The sequence below is a fragment of the Herpailurus yagouaroundi genome, unplaced genomic scaffold (assembly GCF_014898765.1).
Source record: "Herpailurus yagouaroundi ecotype Mexico unplaced genomic scaffold, PumYag 160, whole genome shotgun sequence".
Classification (NCBI taxonomy): domain Eukaryota; kingdom Metazoa; phylum Chordata; class Mammalia; order Carnivora; family Felidae; genus Herpailurus; species Herpailurus yagouaroundi.
The window spans coordinates 10885054-10891053 of record NW_024412401.1 but is presented as its reverse complement, the minus strand read 5'-3'; positions in this window follow the sequence as shown (position 1 = coordinate 10891053).

The window sequence follows — 6000 nt, the reverse complement described above, 5'->3', positions numbered from 1 at the left end:
ACGGTCATCTATGAGGGACTTTTCCCAGCTCTGCTGATTCACTTTTCATGACATGAGAGTGAGAGCCCTGCTGTCAGAGAAAGGGCTGCATCGCTTTTGATGGCTGACATAGTATAAGGAGGACTCAGGCTTAACATTTGAAGCCAGAGATGGGAGGCTTCCCCAGACAGCTCTTGACATTGGTGCCTGCAGACAAAGATGCTCTCTCTTGGGCTCTGAAATTTCTAGAGCAGTGCCGCGACCTCTGTAAAGAGCATTTACTGTTCCTTCCCCATGTTTGTTTACTTCCTGTGTCTGTCTTCTTGACTTTATGTTCCATTTTGCCTTTGTTTGTACCTCGTGGAGAAATTTGAAAGGAACACTAAACCAGGGGCATTCTTAAAATATGAAAAAATTTCTGCTATTCAGCATTATTTTTTCATACTATGCTAATCATTTTTTAATACATTGTACAGATGGTAGGTTGTATTTTTGCAGAGGGCTTTTCTTCAAGCCAAGTTCATAGGCATGATCTTGAATTTGTAATGCTGCATTCCTAAATGTATTTTTTGGCTGTCAAAATAGTGCTGTCTTTAAAAAATACAATGTAGATACTTGCGAAGACTGATTCTTTCTTTCTTTCTTTATAAATAAATATATTTCCCTTATTACAAAAGTAACACACTTACAGAAAATTGGAAAAAGAAAGGTAAAAAGAGGAACAGTAAATTAAGTCTCACCATCAAAAACAACTACCTCCTCTCCTCCTTGCCCCCCTTTTTGGTCATACAATGATTAGTGTGTTGCAGATTCATTCAGTTCCATCTTAACTGTCTATGTGTCTCAGATACACAGGAAACAAAATAGCTGGCTTGGAGAACAGATTAATAAAGCCTTAATTGTAATGGAGTTCTTATGGTGAACTGAAAGACCATGGGTTTTGACAACATGAAGAACTGGATTTTAATTCAAAAATTAGAGTTAAGTTGTACATTCCTGGAAAGTTACTTGCCTGTGTTTTAACTGTAAATCAAGCAATGGCTATTTTAGGAGGTGTTACATGAAAAGCCTCAGCTATTGCTGGCTGGGGATTGATCCACCTGCTCTACTGAGATGGCAGAGGGCAGTGATGGCTTCCCCGGCCCCACCCCCAAGAAACCAGCACACGCAAACCTGGCTCTGTGGCAAACTTTTATTATGGAGGGCCACATGCTACATATTTTAGGCTTTGCAGACCAAGGGCAAAATCCAGTATATAACGCAAGTACTTCTATAACCATTTCTAATGTAATGATTTAAGAATGTAAAAAGAGAGGTGCCTGGGTGGCTCGGTCAGTTAAGCATCAGACTCTTGATTTCAGCTCAGGTCATGATCTCATGGTTCATGGGTTCGAGCCCCATGTCTGGCTCTGTGCTGACTGTGGACCCTGCTTGAAATTCTCTGTCTGTCCCTCTCGCTCTGTTCCTCCTCCACTTGTGCTCTGTCCTTCTCTCAAAATAAAGAAACTTAAAAATAAATAAATAAATAAATAATCAAATGAATAAATAAGTAGGCTGTGAAAAAAAATTTTTTTAGGTCATAGGTCATATGAACATAGGCAATGGGCCTGTTCCAAGGCATCTTCACATATTACTTGTAATATGTGATTTAATATATAAGCATATGAGATAGTCACACTTTTAATAAGTGGTGGAGCCCAGATTCATACCAAGGCACCACCTACCTCTGAAGGCAGGTCATTATAATTAATGTAAATGACAGTACCACATTCCTCTGTGTACCCTCAGCTCTGTCCCTTCCTCTGTTGCCCTATTCCCATCCTCCCCCCACAGCTCTAGAGTCCCTTTCTCTGACTGCCTTCCTCTCCCAAAACCCTGCCTTCATTCTTGAGCCCTCCAGGCTCTCTCCTCCTTTTTGTCTCTGATCTTTCTTTATGGAGTGCCCTGCCCCTGGGCCCTTCTGGCTCCTTGTCCTTCAGATCTCAGTTCAAATTTCACCTCATTTAGAGAATCCTTAAAATATTTTTTCTTGTGCCCTGGGCGTTCTATCACATCATCCCTTACTTTTTAGGTTCTTTGCCTCCTTCTACTTCCCAGGATTCATCGCCCTCTGTAATTGTGTTGTCTCTGTTTCTGTGTCTGGCTGCTTTTGGGCATTGGATTGTAAGCTCTTCCTCGAGGGCAGGCTCAGGACTTTGTCATTTTCACTGTTACATTCTCAGAGTCAGGACAGTGTCTGGAACATAATAAGTGCTTAGTAAATATTTAACCAATGTCTTGTCTCACTAACTGTCCTTGTTTTTCAGAAATTGCCTTAAGTTTTCAGTGTGGGCCGTCTTGATCTTAGTTTCAGGTAGTTCTCTTAGGGTGTCCTATATTTTCCTTTGTGGGTAGAAGAGCCACCTGTTATTTAGTAAGCCCAACACCTGAGGAAGAGTCAATGCCTTTCATGTGGAAGGAAGTATGAGATATGAGCCTCAGGAATCCATAGCAGCCAGGATTCCTGTGTGAGACAGAATCCTATTCCCACGGAGCAGCTTGCCTGGCAAAGTCAGTACCTGGGATACCTGGGATCATGTGCAGGTTCTGATTTAAATAATATGGGCTGAGACCACAGTTCTGAATTTCTGTCCTGCGTTTAGTGCTGGTTAGAGCTACTGGTCAATAGACCACGTGTGTAGTAACAAAAGGCCCAGGGTTTGTCAGAGAACCTTGGTACTCTTGGACATTTTGGACCAAATTATTCTTTGTTGTGAGGGACCATCCTGCACATTGCAGGATGTCTGGCGCCACCCCAGGCTTTTACCCACTAGATGCCACTAGTATTCTCCAGTTGTGACAACCAGAAATGTCTTTAGACATTGCCAAGTGTTTTGGGGATAGGGGGTGGGGGACAAAATCATCTCTTACTGAGAACCATTGGCCTTAAGCTAGTTGCTTAAGCTAGTTTAGTTGAAGATTTATGAACCTATACTTGAATCCTACAACTTACATACATACATGTATGTAATTATTTGTGTGGCATTATATATAGTATCTGTGTACTCCACCAAGCTTTGTGTGTATTCTGTGTATCTTAAATACACAGCTTGCAGTCCAGTCTGTGGGAGGTAGTTGATAGATGCCAAATAAGAGAATGAAATTCTGTAAGGGAGGTGCATTAATGCTTTAAATCCTCCCTTTTGAGCTCTATAATGGTGTGTGTGTGTGTGCGCGCACGCACGTGTGTATGCGCGCATACATATGCTTCTACCCTAAAAAGTGCACTTCGGTGTACAGCTTGATGAATTTTCACATATGGAATGTGTTACAGGCCTCCAGATCAGGAGCCAATCATGACCAGCATCCCAGGAGCTTCCCTTTATACTCCTTTCTACTCAGTAATATTTAAGAACATTTTTTTTCAATAATGAATATGAATCCACATTCACTGTTGAAAATTTAAAAAGTACAGAAAAGCAAAAGAAGAAAAACATACTCTCTTTAAATACATAAATTTTAGGGGCACCTGGGTGGCTCAGTCAGTTAAGCATCTGACTCTTGGCTTCTGCTCAGGCCATGATCTCATGGCTTTGTGGGTTCAAGCCCTGAATCAGGCTCAGTGCTGGCAGCATGGAGGCTGTGTGGAATTCTCTCCCCCCACCCTGCCCCTACCCCACTCATGCTGCGTCTCTCACAAAACAAATAAACTTAAAAAAAAAATACATAAGTTTTGACTTCTTGATGTATATATCCTGCCAGTCTTCTCATTGTCTATCTATACATGTTAATGTATTTTTAAACTATAATGGGATCATGAAGTTTATATTGTACTGTGTCTAGCCTTCCTCAGTACCGCATGGTAAACATATTTCCATGAGTAACTGCACATGTAATTAACTATTGTAATGGCAATATGGAGTTTCATTGAATGGATATACCACAGTTTATGTAACCATCCCTTTTCTTGGTCACTTTTTAGAAAATTGACACTTAAGTGATTTCCACTTTCCACTTGTGTGAACTCTTTTAACACTCAATTGTTTTCTTAAGGTTATTTTTTCTTCTTTACAATTGTAGAGTTAAATAAAATGAACCCTAATAAAACCTTTAATCCACTTAGCTTTGGTTGCTAGAAGCATTTTTTCAGTAAAAAGAACATGTGCATAAATATACATATACATAGAAATTGAAATTAATGTGTGCTTTTGCTAAAATAGCCAAAATGAACAGAAAAAATACAGTGAAGAGTAGCTATTTCTCTCCCATCTATCTCCTCTGAGCAAGTGCCCTTATCAGTTTTTTGGGGGTAAGAAAATATTGACATTTGTGGTCTGATAGGGCCTTTTATTCTTATTTTTATTAAAAAAAAAATTTGAATGTTTGTTTATTTTTGAGAGAGAGTGAGAGAGACACAGAATCCAAAGTAGGCTCCAGGTTCAAGCTGTCAGCACAGAGCCCGATGCAGGGCTGGAACTCACGGACCGCAAGATCGTGACCTGAGCTGGAGTCAGACAGACCCTTAACCAACTGAGTCACCCTGGTGCCCCGATAGGGCCTTTTAAAGTAAACATAGTGGAACCATTCTTTAACACTTGAAATTTCCCAAAGACAAAAAGACTGTTCGGATGACTATATACTCCAGATCAGGGGTCAGCAAACTTTTTCTTTGTAAGGGGCCAAGTAGTAATACTTAAGACTTTACAAGTACTCTGTTACAAGTACTCAGCTTTGTGCAGTTCTAAAACAGCCCATAGGCAGTACATAAAGGAGTGTGGCTCTGTTCAGTACAGTTTTATTTACAAAAGTGCCTGGATGTGGACTGCATACGTTACTTTGCCAGCATTTATTCTATTAATTAAATCGTGTTGTATATATTAAAATGTGAATATTCCCAATGAGGCAGGTCAGAGGATGGTATGTAATACGAACTTACGGCTGTTTCTCACAAAAGATCTGGTGGGGAAAATACATGCTGTGGCTCAGAATAGTCTCCTTTTGGCCCAATGTGGATACCCCTTCTGTGATTTGCTGATTTTCTCGCCCTGTCCTTGGTCTTCCCCACAGTATGTTCTGGAATCTGTTCCCATCATTGCATGGTTTTCTCAGGCCCTGCTGATAAAATGGATAAAAACTTCCTTCAGGTACAATATCTTTTCAGTTGGTTTAAGTCCAGCTTCCTCTACAAAATACATGTAGTGACTGTTTGTCAAGGAACTGCTGTGTATGTGCTGTAGTGTGGTAGCTCTACCTGTTTTCTGCTCTGATTTCCTGCCCATGTTTTCAGCCTCCCTGCCCTGGTGGGCGGAGTCACATTCCACACTGTTGGGTGGTAGGATTCCATGCCTAATGGAGGTTCCAACCAAAAACTCCTTTATTGGCTATGCCATACACTGAAACATGTGAATTATTACTATTAAGAGCCTTCTCTTTATCTCCCAAGGCTGAGGGTTTTACTTCTGTCTTAAGAGAGCCATGTCTAATGTTACCTGACTACCCTTCTAGAGCACTTCTGGTGCTGATTTGTTCGGTTCATGATGAAGGATTCAGAGATCAAAGTGGTTTTCTTCATTAAAGTTGTGAAAGTTTTCCCTGTTCAGGGTTCTGTTCCTGGGATAGGCTAATGTATGTGGCATTGGGGGGAAAAAAAAAAAAAAGAACCTTCATTGGCTTAAAAATGGCAAAATTTTCTTTCCACCCACACATAAGACTCGTAATGGGCTAGCTGAGGTCTCTGCCCTACTTGGTCCACACTCTGGGGTCCATGCAATCTGAACAGTCTGAACTTCTCTTGGGTACTCTGTTCTCTCTCAGATTTATGCAGTGAGTTGCCTATGAACTTTGTGATGGCAGGTCTTATTTTCTCTTCTTTAATCACTGCCTGACTGCAAGTCTTACTATGAAGCTGCAATAATCAAGACAGGGTGGTATTGGTGAAAGAATAGACAAATAGATCAGTGGATCAGAATAGAAAGCCTAGAAGTAGATCAACAACAACTATAGTCAAGTGATCTTTGACTATAGGAGCAAAGGCAGTGCAGT